Source organism: Alligator sinensis, unplaced genomic scaffold, assembly GCF_000455745.1.
Source record: "Alligator sinensis unplaced genomic scaffold, ASM45574v1 scaffold188_1, whole genome shotgun sequence".
In the NCBI taxonomy this organism is placed as follows: domain Eukaryota; kingdom Metazoa; phylum Chordata; order Crocodylia; family Alligatoridae; genus Alligator; species Alligator sinensis.
Window position 1 is genome coordinate 779,924 of NW_005841903.1, and position 14,403 is coordinate 794,326.

Sequence of the window (14,403 nt, forward strand, 5' to 3'; positions counted from 1 at the left end):
GGAAAATGACAGCAATGTGTATGCCTCTCTTATGCTGTACTGTACTACGGTAACAGCTTTGAAGACTATGGAGCTTTATGTAGAGCAGGGGTAGGCAACGTTTTTTTGGCCGGAGTGCCAAAAAAACCACAATGTCTACCTTGGAAGGTGCTGGAGTGCCGACATGCCAGTGCCCGGAGCAGCTGTTTGCAGCCTCTTGGCTGGCGCCCGCCCACCCAGCCCTGTCTGCTTGCACAGCCGGCCCACAGAGCCTGGTCTGCTTGCAGCGGGTCTGGCGCCCTCCCAGCCACCGGCTGGGAGCAGCCTGGGCTCCATGGCTGTCAGCAGCTGCTTAGAGCTCAGGCTGGCAGTGGTGTGCCAAGCAAAATGGCCTTCCATGCCATGCTCGGCATGCGTGCTGGGGGTTTCTGACCCCTGATGTAGAGTTTGGGGTCCCTGCGCAGATCAGTTTATAGGATCAGAACGTACTGCGCCATTAAGAGCAGGATGAAAGGGAGGTAGGAAAATAAACCAAATTAGTGATTAGTTAAACTGAGAATATATTTCCCTAAATAAGCACACTCCTCTACAACATGATGAATTAGGTTTAAAATATATCCTAATCCACCACTGGAAGAGATTAAATGATATATTTTAGTTTTCCAGCAGTGGAAGTTTGGATCACTATCTTACTCCTCTGCAAAGGCTTCTGGGACTAATGGGCATCAGTCGATCTGAGAGAGAAATCTCCCCATCCAGCTGAGACCATAACCCTAAAGTATTGATCAAATGTCCACATCCCTTCCACATAATAGAATTTCTCAGCCAACTAATTGTTTTCTCTCCTTTCATCTCTGTAAATGAGGTCAACAGCAAGGGCAAAAAAGAGAGAATTAGCTCTAAGTGTTCTTGGCATCAAAGCTGGCTCATGAAGGGAAAGCGAGTGGTCAAATTCCAGAAAGCAACAAATATGGTTTATGAAGCACTGCGAGGCTTTCCAAAAAAGCCTCCTAAATCTCAAGCTACCTCAGATTAATGAGGTTTATTCTTCAAGTACCTGTGGATTTATGCTTCCTTGTGTGAATAGTAACAAACCTCATGCAAGAAAAGAACACACCATATTCAAGATGCCTTTACAGCATACATACCTTTCAGCCCAAAACCCCAGAGCACCATAACAATCGTTATAATGAAGCCTTACAACAGAAACACCAGACAGACAAGTGGCATAGCTCATAACTGTACTTAGGATCATCGCTATAATCTTGCCAGTAAAAACCAAACTTTATTTTTCTCTCTCTGTCTTTTATAGAAGTGCAAGTACCAAGCAGACAGAAGTGTCATAACAATTTGCCCACACAATAGATTGGGACCCTATACCAAATTTACAGACAGGAAAACTGAGACACTGGAAGATGTGCAAACATCAGCTACTGAGTAGGCTTTACAAAAGGGCTTGATCCCTTCCTCCCCAGCCTCCAACTCTCTATTTCACCTCACACTGGTTGGCAGATTTACATGCCCTCTGAATGGCATGGTTTCTGCTCAGCAGACTATAAATTACTTTTGAGGAGCTATTGTTTTGTGTCGCAGTCCCATGTACAGAGGTCTATCCCTGGCCAGCTAGCAGCCTACTAGCATAATGTTTGGTAAAATGGTTCCTACATACTTGGGACCCCTTGTCCTACAAAGATAATGAAGCTATGCATAACTGCATAATTAAGCATATACCCGAGTCTGGGCTAGTTTGTGCCCCTAGTTTGTTACATGTTACCACTCCGAAACACTTTCTGTAGTTTAGCCTGGAAGCTTTAAGATCTTTCTAACAGACAACTGATTGGGTTAAATACTTTGCATATTAATTGCCAGATAGTCTGAATCATTCCTAGCAAATATTCAGAATATCTGATCACTGCTAATAATTTTTCCCCCTCTCCCTCCTAATCCATTTGAATAAATTTGAACCATATTAGACTATCAAATGCATTTTACTTGCTCTGAACTATCCTACTTGTATTCCTTACTTATTTCATAGCATTAATGAGACTGAAGTTATTTGCCTTCCCAATCTGGGGATGCCAAGAACTCCCACTAGCTCTAAGAATCAAAGATAACTTGTTATCTCCTTCTTTCCTTTTTTTTTTTTTTTTTGTTAAGGTAAGAGCCAACTACATGGGGTTATAACCTGTGAACTGACTCAATTATTTCTCCCTTTGTACTTTCATTCTTCACTTATCCCCTTTTGCTTGTGCCTGTTTTTACATACCTTTTCTCTGCTCCAGGAACAGATTTTACTAGAACAATAGCCAAACAGAAAAGAGAGAGAAGTTTCTTTTATGAAATAAGCCTCTCCCACATAATAATCATGGTGAAAGGATAAAGCTGGGGTATATTATATTTTAGGCCACAAGTGCATGCAAGGCTGAGTGTTCTTTTGCAAAAGCAACAGCAGCTGTTTCTTATTAGCTGTTGGAAGTGGCCTTTCCCCTCCCCCTTTGTATTTCCTTTCTTGAATTAGTTTTACCTCTGCTCAGTAGTAACTTTCTGTACTATTGAATCTGTTCCTCGCAATTATTCTTACTAAAGTAAACCTTTGGCTGTTGTTAGTTGTTTTAATGTAGAGTCCTTATTCTATAATGTGAGGGCATACTGTACCAAAAGGAACAGCTACTAAACTATGACCTATTTTAGCACTGTATTGCAGTGTTTTCCTCAGAGCTCAGAATACGTTAAAAAGGCAAATTCACAATTAATTTCATTACAGCCCCAATCAGTCTCTGTAAATTTAAGGGCTTCATGAGTTTAAAACAAAGTAGCTAGGAACAGTTTTCCACAAACCACTTGAACTAGATCAGCTGCCCAGATACCAAATCACTGTCATAAAAAGCCCTACTTATACAGCAGTAAAATAAATAAAAATATCTAGGCTGCCTCAGAACATATGCTGTTGCTTACAGCTATTCAAACAGAGGTACAAAAGCATCTGTGTTGCTAAGGTGGGGGGGGTCCATTCTGAATGTGGCCCAACTCAGCCAGAGACTTGAAAACAATTTCTCTATTACACAGATGTGAACTTTCCATTCCTCCTCAGTGGTAAATGTAGACTTTATCTGTGAAGCCTAAAGACAGTTGGAAAGCTTACCTTATTATCTCTACCCTCATAGAGTATTTAAATTGTCAGTTAATAGGGTTCAAAAGTTAAGGTTTTATTGAGGTAAGTGGAATTGTACACCTTTCAGAGCTATTGATGTTTGTGGCTCAAGCAAACCTGGCTGCACTGACTGATTTCTGGCAAATTCCATGTTCCCTTCTTTGCTAAAAGAAGAAAGTGCTGCTAACCACCTGGGTGGAGTAAGAAGACAGCTGGCTCCAGGTTAGCGTTAGAAGCCCTAACAAAGCTGCAAGCATCCTTTCCATGTATTTTAATGATGAGTTAATTTCAAAGATCCAATTAAAGCCAGTGAAACTTATTAGGCTCATTTGTGAGGCAAACACTTCTGGGAAGTCACATACACTTGCTCCTTTTATCTCCAGGAGGGGTCATTATTCTTTTCTTTTCATTTGGATGTGGCTGGAAAGAGGTTGGGGGTAAGAGAAGTTTTAGGATTTTTAACAAAACAGGCCACGCACCCCATGGCCCTGTGATCATGAGCCATTTGTTGAGGCTAGTTCCTGGCCTTGAACGCTGGCAGACTCGTTCAGCACATGGTCAGATTTACACGTTCCAAATACCTTGAGCCTAACCTTAATGACGCAAGAGGCAAAGTAGTCTCTGGGCTAGAGAGACTTACAGGAACTGACCAACTCCTCTCATACAGGGGCTGACAACTCACCCTCTGCTGTGCTGGAAGAAATGTTACTCTCTGCTGAGCTGTGCAAGATTCAGATTTGAGACCTCTGCATGAAAGGCTGATTAGCAACTCCCAGAGATATCCAGGGCCTCAAAACACTAAAGACACATCTGTGTCAGGGAGGTTTGCTTTCTGCAAAGAAGTTTATGAAACAGCTGATTTTTTGGAGTTTCCACAGGCAGGACTTTTCCACTGTATGGCTTCACAGGCAAAAGTCCTCCCCTTTCCTGCACATTGCTGTAAGTCTTAAAAACACCCTGTTTGCCCAGGATCATTCCTTAAGGAAAAGCATCCATTAAACAAATAAAAATTATAAAAATGCAACAATAAGGACAATGTTAGCACAATATCCCATTTCATTTGTAAAGCTGTGCAGTCAAGAGGCCTAACATATGTACATATATAGATACTTGTTTTACTTCACATCATTCAATGGCAATAGCTGTAAAATGTAGGATTTGACAGTTCTTGGGTGTAGGATTACTTGTGTTCTAGTGGCTACAGGTAACATTGAGCACATCTACAAGTGCAAATGCTGCTAGATGGGTTTACTTCGCAATAATTTATGTACTTGACAGGTATCTACAAATTTGCTCCCACCCTGCTCTGCCCCCCTGCAGCAGCCAGGCCCCCCCTGGGTGCTAGCCCAGGAGCTGGCAGGGACCATGGGGCCAGAAGACAGCTGTCTCTTAGCAGGGGCTGGGAAATTGCTCCCTGCCCCCTGAAGTTGCCTGTTGCTGGGGTGGGCTCTGGTGGCAGAGCCTGGGCTGGGAAAATGTCCCCCTGCCCAAGCAGCAGGGAGCTCCTGGCCCCAGTTCTGTGATCAGGGGCCCAGGTCTGGTAAAGAGCTGAGGGGGAGGGGCAGGTCCCAGCCCCCTGGCCCAATACATCAGTGGGGCAGCAAGCAGTGAGCCACTGGCTGGGCAGGGATTTCCTGCTCAGCCAGGGGAGGCCTGGGGCTGTCTCACCAGTGGGGCAGCTAGCAATAAGCCCCTAGCTGGGCAGGGATGCAATCTGGGGCAGGGATGCAATCTGGGACAGTTCCTGGCTAGCCCCAGGCTGCATGGGCTGTTCTGGGCTGCTCATGCAGGCTTCCCCACACAGCCCCAAGCTGGCCAGGAATTGTCCTGGTATGGGGCAGGTCCCTGCCAGCTCCAGGCTGGGCAGGGAAGTCTCCCCATGCAAGGAGCTCCTGGCCCCAGATCTGCAATTGGAGGAAAAGTGGAAAATTGCTCCCTGCCCCAGACAGCTGCCTGCTGCCAGGGCAGGGGGACGTTGTTCCAACCGGGGCTTCACCATTGGAGCCTGCCCTGGCAGGAAGAAGCTGCTAGGGCCAAGAAGCAATCTCTCACCCCCTCCTGCCTGGGAGCAAATTTGCTGCTGGTCAGCTGTCTACATGTGCCTTACTGTGCAGTAACTACTCTGCAGTTAATTTGCTACCTGCAGCAAATTAACCACAGAGTAGACCACTTTACTGCACAGTAAGTGTCTGCACATGTAGATAGTGATGCTCACTGCACAGTAGGGCTGTGCGAAATTTCGCTGGGTGTTTCATTTTGAAGCTGTTTTGACATGTTTCAAGCTTGAAACAGTGAAATTGAAATGAAAAAAAAAAGACTTCGAAACAGCTTCAAAACAAAGCAAGAGCACTCAAAATATTTTGAAAGTTTTGAAACATTTTGAGTTTTGAAGCTGGGCTTACATGGCTTCAGTGCCAGTCCCAGGTGGCAGCGGCAGCCTGCTGTCATCCTACGCTCAGATCCGGGGGCCTGCGCCCCCCAGGAGGAGTCTGGCACAGCCCCGCAGCCCTCCCAGGGGTGCGGGCCCCCGGATCTGCATGTGGGATGACAGCATGCTGTTGCTGCCAGCTGGGGCAAGTGGCAGCAGAAGTCTTCCTGGTGCTTGACACGGGTCTGAGCCAGGAGCGGCAGCCTCCTGTCACCCAGCGCGCAGATCCGGGGGCCTGCACTGCTGGGAGGAGTCCAGCACAGCCCCACAGCCTTCCCAGGGGTGCAAGCCCCTGGATCTGTGCGCTGGATGAGAGGAGGCTGCTGCTGCTGCCACCTGGGACCAGTGCCCAGCGCTGGGAAGATTGCTGCTGCCGCTGGCCCCCAGAGTCATCTGGCACACAGATCGAGGGGCCTGCACTCCTGGGAGGGCTGTGTTGGACTCCTCCTGGGGGTGCAGGCCCACGGATCTATGTGCTGGATGAGGAGGCTGCCGCTGCTGCCTGGGAACGGCACTGGGCTCAGCCTGCACCCAGCGCCAGTCCCAGGCAGGGGCGGCAGCCTCCTCTCATCTGGTGTGGAGATCCAGGGGCCCACACCCCCAGGAGGGCTGTGGGGCTATGCCTGACTCCTCTGAGGGGTGCCACCGGATCTATGCGCTGGATGACAGGAGGCTGCCACTGCTGGCAAGCGTCACAAGTTTTGCATTGAACAGTTTGAGGTGCAGTTTCCCAGAAACCTCTCCACCTACGTCCTTGAGACTTGACAAGCTTCATGCCCTCAGAGGGAGCTACCATCCCTGCATTTTTCATCCGAATCATCCAAGAAATAACAAAGTATTAGGCATTTTCATGATTCCCCATTATAGCCTATGGGCGAAATGTCAGAATGCATTGAAACAGCAAAACATTTTCAAAGAAAGGAAGTGGTGCTGTTTTGCACAGCCCTACTGCATTGTAAATTAGTCTACCGTGCAGTAAAGCACCTCATGTAGACACACCCAGTTAAATGTGACCATCTCCTGATTCTGTTCATGAACCAGTGCTGTGAAACCATAAACTCCTGCTACTGAGCTAAAGAATCACTTTCTTCATAAGGGCATAGATTCAATTGTAAACCTCGAATATGGTCTAGCTGCTATAAGATGATACCAAGCTAGAATGTGTTTATATGGTTTACGTAAGCACTTCGCTGACACTTTCATTTTGGAAGTCTGAGGCGGCAATGTGACTATAACAAACCAGCTACACTCGGGTTCTTTTCCTAGTTCTACCTGCGCTGACCATATACAAATGTTGCACAAACTGCTAGTTTCGTGCCCCTGGAAGCTTGTCCAATTTACCTCAAGGAGAGTGTCACACACATACACACAGGCTAGGTCCAACTCGAGTTTATTGTTTGCGCAAACAGATCGACAAAGGAGCTGAGTCACTCAAAGCAGAGTCGACCCCGAGCCATGCCCGAGGTTCCACTTTTATAGATAGCAAACAGAGGGTTTCAGCGTGTCGCGCGATTATTGGCAGCCTTACAATTTCCTTATTGTTACGTCTTGCCTTGCAGGTCGAGCTCAACTTGTTATTGGTTATTGTTTTCTATCAAGTTTAGCACATGCGTAGTCAAAAAGCAGAACTGCGGCGAAACTAATGCCCCTTAATAACCTCTTATCTTATTGTAACCCTAGTGCACTGAATAAGTATGGTTGCAAAATCTATGTGCAAAGCAAGCCTTAATCTATATGCAGAAGCTATTGCAAAATATGCTGAACACAAAAGCGATTGCGAAGGCATGGCAACCAAACTATAACGTATTTTTACCACACAAACTCTCAGTAAACCTTATCTGATCTATAGCTACCGTCCTCATGCTTCAAAAGTGCAATACCCTGATTTATAATACAAGTTATAAATAGCAGAGAAATACTGCTATTAACAGCACTCAGTAGCTGGGACCGAAGCCCCTGGTCTTTGACTTGCATTTAGTTCATCTTCCAGTAGGCTACGGTGCAACCACTCCTTGCTAGAAATCATGTTAAAAAATGTGCCCTGTCAGGAGACTGCTTTTAAGAAGGGCCAAAACAATCTAAAAACAGAGGTAGGTAAACTTGGGCATATATATGCCATCACAGATAAGACATTAGAGCTTCTGTTCATAGAAGAAGTATTTTACTATTTTTTTAAATTGGCCCATAATCTGTAATCTTCTGGTGATTTGGGGTTCTTGCAGCTTTTAGCCTTGGCCACTAATTCAGCTACTATGGATTCTTTCATGTAAACATAAAGACAGCTGGAAGTTTTACTGATATTTTGCAAGCGCTGTTTGTGCAAGAGTCTAAATGAAAACTATTTTTAATTAATTGTGCTACTTTTTGTAAATTATATATTTGCTGACAGGTTCTTTTTATTATAGTAAGCAAACCTAATTCTTGGCAATGCAAGAGAAAGCATGAATATTTAAACAAATTTTTAAAAAATACTCTTTCAGGTATGATAAATTAGACCCTGATGCTGCAAACAAGCAAGTTTTTTAATTCATGTGCAATCTAATTGAAATCAGGCCTCTAATTTTTTCAGGGAAAAGATCTCAACCCTCTTATTCAGTGGCTACGACAGATATCAGGTTGAAAAATTATTTGTCAAGATTGCCAATAATCTATCTCCACTATTGCACAGATAGTGCCCAAAATGAACAATATGCATTAGAGACTATTTCATGGTCTGAGAGCCTTTGAACACTCAGCACTCTACAGCATGAAATTTTTAGCTTCTCTTGCTAACCTTAAAAAAGCAAAGAAAAATGTATACAGTTGCCTGGAAGAAAGAAAAGATTGATTGGTGAAGCACTGGTACATTTTTACTTATGTTATAAAATATTTAATAGGCATAGAACACAGAAGGAGTATTTGGACCTTACAGTCCACAAGTCAAACAGAGGAAAAAGCAAGCCCTGAGCTAATCCCAGTAGGGCTTGGATTGCCCTGGTAGGGTTGTTTAGGCCAAAATGATCTGCAGGTACAGACATTTGTATATTTAATTGTGAATAAATTCTCACATGCAAACAGGAGCCAAGTTTGGCATAAGAACTTCTTTCAGAGGGGAGATCTTCATCCTAACGGTCTTCCAAGACTTCTCTCTTGGATGTCACACAGACCTTAGTTTTACTTGGTGGGAGAAAAGGTATTAGCTGGAGTTAGCTGAATGTAGACCAGTGCTTCTCAACCTCAGGGTGCAGGGGTAAGGAAGTAAACAGATTAAGCAGATGAATGCAGGTTTAGGCTTGTCTCTACTGGATGATCCCCCACCCCTGCTGCCCAGCCTCTCTTCAAGGAAGTAATTAAGCACTGTGATACATAAATATTTTTTGAAATTGGGTGTCACTCAATTCACAAGTTACAAAGGGGTGCCTAAAGTCCAACAAGGCTGAGAACCATTGCTCTAGATAAAATCCTAGTGAAAATCAGACATGTTTAGCCTTCCCATGAGTTAGCAGGTGAAGTTAGTTACCCTGTATTGCCATTTAGCTAGTCTTACACTTGACCCACCTCACATAAATAGTCTACAAAACAGCCTACTGGCTTGTGAATAAGCTATAGAACAGGAGTTATTTGCTGAAGTGAATCTAAAAATACTTTAAAATGATAACTAAATGTCAATGTCTTTGTATACCACACAAAAGTGAAATTTATTGCCAATTATTCCATTAATTCTTGGCTCTTCTCTAATATGTACAGGGCATACATTTGCTAAAGTTCAGCCATTTCCAGCAAATCATGCCTCCAAATTGTTGGTGCAAACAGCTGGGAGTAACGCATATTAACACATGATGGCTCTTTGTTTTGAACTAGTGGTTACACTACTTTAAAGTTTGAGAGTCTGCTATTATATTGGAGGCAGTGGATCTAGTGGCTTAGCATCTGAAAGTCACATTTTTTATAGCCTGAGGCCCAGCTCTAATCCCTAACCAAGGTTATTGATAAGCAAGTCTCCTACTAAATTTACAGTACAAAAATCTTACAATGGAGGAGCCCAGGAAAATCCAAAATAAGACAGTTTAAATTGAGAACATGCAATAGAAGTAAAGCAAAGCCAAGGCTCTGTGAATGCAACCCTGGAGGAGGCTATGGGCTCATACAAAAATTGTGGGCACCCTTTAAAAAAAAATCAGACAGCAGTTGTCATTGACACAGTAATCCACTTATTTTTAAGTCGTAGCACAGTTCTGCACCATCTTGCAGCAAGTTATTCCGTGTATTAATCCCAGGATTAATTTCAATCTATTTCTTCTCTTTCTTCATTTTAGAAAACTATCTAATACATTCATCTTCCACACATTTCCATTTCCCCCACCAATGCCTTTCCTATAATTGGAATGAGGTGCTCCATTAAGTTGCTTAATAGATTCTATTTTCTCAAAACATAGTAACTTTGGTGACAATATATTAAAATAGACAACAAATTAAGCCTTGTGTTTCTGAATGTAGGGTCTCATCAACATTAATCTTTAAATCCAAAGCAAGGGTGATATTTAAAATTGGTTGCACAAAAAGTATATATATACCTAATTGCATGAGGTTCTATTAGGGCCAGCTCACTGAAAAAATCTTTTAAGAGTTCACAGTTGCTGAGAATAACTCCAGACTTTATCTTTCAAAGTGTCAAACCCTTATAGCTCCTATTGATTTCATTTAGAGCAATAGATATTCTACAATCATGTGAACCAGGCTGCCTGCTTTTAATCATACCCTAAAATCAAAGCAGAGCCTTGAGCCTTTAACAGTATCATACAGTAGTCCAGGCATGTTTCCTCTTGCCTATGCAAGTGACCTGGAACTGTTTTTTCTTTACATCACTGCTTTAGCAGTTACTTAATAGTTTCTGTATTAACTGAACTCTAAAACGGTGCGTTTCAACAGCACATTCAGTAAGCTGGTTTGTAATGCCATGTGAACAGGGCCAGGGCCTTTTTTTCGCTATTTCTTGTTGTTACATAGTAAATCTTCAATTGCTTTAAACAATAGTAATTAGTAATGAATAATAATTAGCTATCTTGCTTATAACTAATCCACAGACAAAAAAAAATCCTAATGCTTTTCACACTGATTTCTAAACTAGGTCCACTTTTCACTGAAATGTGTCATCCAGAGAGGAATTTTTCACTTTGCAATAAATCATGGTGGGCTGACGTGATATTTTTCTATTACAGAAAACAGTGTCAAAGAGAAATCTCAAAAGACACAAAGACTATTTAGATATCTAATTCACATAGAAAGCCAGTGAAATTTAAGGGCCTATCTTCAATTTGTGCCTTGAAAAATCAACACTGCAGAAGAGTTAGTCACCTGACTCTGCTTCATAGGAGTGTTGCTGTCTACTCGGCTACCGTTAGGTTCTACTATCCATCTATACTCAGCACTGTTGTTGCAAGCTTCTCTACTTGTGCATCTGCAACCCTGAGCATCAACCAGTGCTTTTTTTTTTTCAAATTTCCTTCAGAACTGTATAGCTCATTCCTCTTTATCTTCAGTTGCTCCCAGCAATAACATTAGTTGTAACTGTGGACTCAAGCATCTGTGTTGAAACTTCCCTGAGACAATGGCTGATGATGAGGGCAACCAAGTACTTGCTGCAAAAATAGTTTGTATTTATGCATCCAGTTGGAGGTTTGGGAGCTTTTTAGTCCCAACCAATATTTAAGAGATTTTATATCTACTATTTATTTTTATTAAAGTCATTAAACTCCATTAAATACTTTGAGATAAAAGTTTATTTGGTATAGCATCATTGAGACAGAGGTATTTGGCATTTTGTTTTGAGTCAATTTCAATGAAAAGTGGGTCTAGTTTAGAAATCAGTGTGAAAAGCATTAGGATTTTTTTTCCTGTGGATTAGTATAAGCAAGATGGCTAATTATTTGTACCTCCTGCAGCACTCACTGTGTTTATTCAAGATATGAACAGCTTGAGGCCCTTGTTCTGCCACCTGTCAGCTATAGAACATTGCTAATGATCCCCTTGGATAACTGATGTTGTTGCAGTATTCTCCTAGCTGCACAATGTTGAAGCTAAGGTTTCCTTGTGACAAGGCTAGTGCCACTTTGCTTACCTGGTAGCAGTAATCAGATACATAGCGAAGGCTGACTGCTTCAGGCAGATGATTGCGAACTGTGATCAAAGCCTGGTCAAGCTTCAGTGCATTACCTGAAAGAAAAGTTGCTAATCAGCAGGGATCCTGGTTTTTTTCTGTTTAAAAATCAATTATCTGATTAAAAACCTAAAATCCATGGTTTTCCATGATTAAAATTAAACACCCCTATATGTATAGGTATCAGTTGTACACGATGTTTTATTGATATATTTACAATTTTAAAGCAATTTGGAAGCCTACCAGTGCCTTGATCATTATAGTAAAATACATTCTAAATACATATACATTTTGGCATTTGATTTTGGGGGTTTTTATGATGGAAAATCAGATCTCTCCCTGCTCCCTTTGCTCACCAGGATGTAGGTCCAGCTGCAGCTGTCCCCCCACTACTTTGTGGTTCTGAGAAGCCCTGATATGCTGTTGTCCCTCGCTGCCAAGCCACAGCCCCTCAACTCTGCTGGTGCCTCTCAATTCTGACCCACTGGCCCCTGGCCCTGCTGGTGCCCCTCATTCCAAACCCACAGCCCTTCAGCCCTGCCAGTGCTCTTTACTCTTGACCCACAGCTCCCTCAGCCCTGCTGGTGCCACTCACTCCTGACCCACAGCCCCCCTGTGATGGGCAAGTTTGTTATTACCCTGAAATAAAATAGTTTTCTGATAGCGTACTGTTAGGTTAACAATAATTTAGATTATTGAGAAGTATTAGATTTGCAGCTGAATATAAGGTATGACCTGTGGCCTAGCAATGTTGTTGACCACAAGGCAGAATAATAGCTAAGCCAGCCATTTGCTTATGTTAAGTAATCATTTTAACCGTGTTAACCATTTTCTGAGTGAAATGCAGCAAGTGAATCTGTGTCTGTGTACTGTAAATCAGCTACAGCAAGGAACAAGATAAGACAAAGAAGCCTTTGTTCTAAGTACAGTGATCGTGTCCTTAAGAAATATCTATTACTGTGCAAGTTTTTGCTAACATATCATAATGTTACTGTTACTTAACTTCAGCTTTTAGAAAAATGCTAGCTTAACAGAAATATGCTGTTATGAAGATTTGTGAAGCACCGCTCAAGTATTGCTTTTGTTAACCCTGTAGTCTTGCCTTATTGTAAAAAGTATAAAAGATCGCCCCACCCTTTAGTGGGGGCTATTTTGCCTCTTTGCTGGCTCTTTGCTCGAGCAAATAAACTGCAGTAAAGCCTTTACCCGTGTGGCCTGGTTCCTATGCAGCTAGACAACGAACTCCAGGGAGTTTTCTCCCATGACACCCCCACCCCCACCAGTGTGAGGAAAGGAGTGGGTGTGTGGGGTAGGTGGTAGGGCACAAGTAACATGGTGGTGTGGGCATGTGCCCCCCAAGATTTCTGCACCCACAGGAGGGTACAGGGCTGCAGCTGGGCTGGGCCAGCTCTGGGCAGAAACTGCCTCCATGGCTCAGTGGGTAGGACCCGGCACTGGAGGAAAGCGCAGCAGTGGCAATGGTGGCAGCGCAAAGTTGTGCCCCCACTGCTTACCTTGGCGGCTATGGCAGTGCAACGCTCTCTCCTGTGCTGGGTCCCCACACTGGGCTGCGGAGGCGACTCCTACCCAGAACTGGTCCAGCCCAGCTGCAGCCTGTGGCCTTGCCTCCCTTGCCCCCCATCCCCATACACTTACCTGGAGGGAGCTGCAGGAGCTGCACCGCCTGTCTGCCATACACATGTGCACACACACACACATGCACATGGCGCCCCCTGAATGATCACCCTCCTTCTGCTCCCGACAGCCCCAAGAAACCCCTTGCAGGCCCGACAGCCCCAAGAAGCCCCTTTGCAAGCCTGCAAAGGGAAACCTATGGTTTCCTGCATTTTTCTTCATTTAAGGAAAAAAATCTATGTTTTTCCACAGCAAATAGAAAACCCAGATCCCTGCTCATCAGAATTCAGACTGCTGCAAGTCTTTGAGCAATACTTGTAATAACCCTCATACAGTTTTTGTTGGGGTTAGTCCATATCCCCAGTCTCCATCAAAGGAATTTTATACCAATAATGTGTAAAACCAGACCTGAGACTTCAGCTGACCCTGTATTAAAGCAATTTCTTGCTGACAGATTTAGAGGCAAAATTCTTACTTCTCAGAAGGTAAGCCTGATAGAGGCCTACACCTGAGATCCCTGCCAGTACAACAAGAGGCTGGGAAGCGATTCTTCCACAACACACCCCCACCTTACTCTACAGCTAGGGACAGAAAATACACATAAAATGATTTATCAGAAACATTTTTAAGCCTGTAACAGAACAGAAGTTCAGTGCACTTAAACCACTTTCAAAATGGCCAAAACCAATTTAAGATGCACTTGGTTGGATGTAGTATCAGATTTAACTGATTTAGGTGTAACTGGTTTATGGAACTTCTTCCCCAGACCTCTTCCTGGTTAAGGTTAACTCACAGTCCCCCAGCATCCCAGGATGCTTTGTTGTCTACTCCAGCAGAGCAGGGTCTGCCCTGCCCCTCTGCTCCCTAACCAGAGCAGTAGCACTCCTCTGGCTGACTGAGGGGGTAAACCCACAACTCCAGCCCAGCACTGGACCCTATCTGGGTGCAGCCCAGCATGGGGGGAGGCAGGAGCCAGGGCAGTTTGGGGGAACCCAGAGCCAGAACCAGGGCTGGAATCCCCACAGATAAACCCTCCTCCTCAGTCTCCTGCCCTGATTGCGGGGGAATGGGGGG

The 14,403-nt window shown here is 43.8% G+C and overlaps 1 protein-coding gene across 1 annotated transcript in view; it reads right to left on the bottom strand.

Moving 5' to 3' along the window:
- The window catches only part of LOC102367842 (heparan-alpha-glucosaminide N-acetyltransferase-like), a 349,117-nt gene extending 337,387 nt beyond the window's left edge, over positions 1–11,730 (bottom strand). The window contains exon 1 of the mRNA XM_025197703.1: positions 11,656–11,730. The gene's annotated coding sequence lies outside the window, so the exon portion shown is untranslated. The remainder of the gene's footprint in view (positions 1–11,655) is intronic.
- Between the last annotated feature and the right edge of the window lie 2,673 nt (positions 11,731–14,403).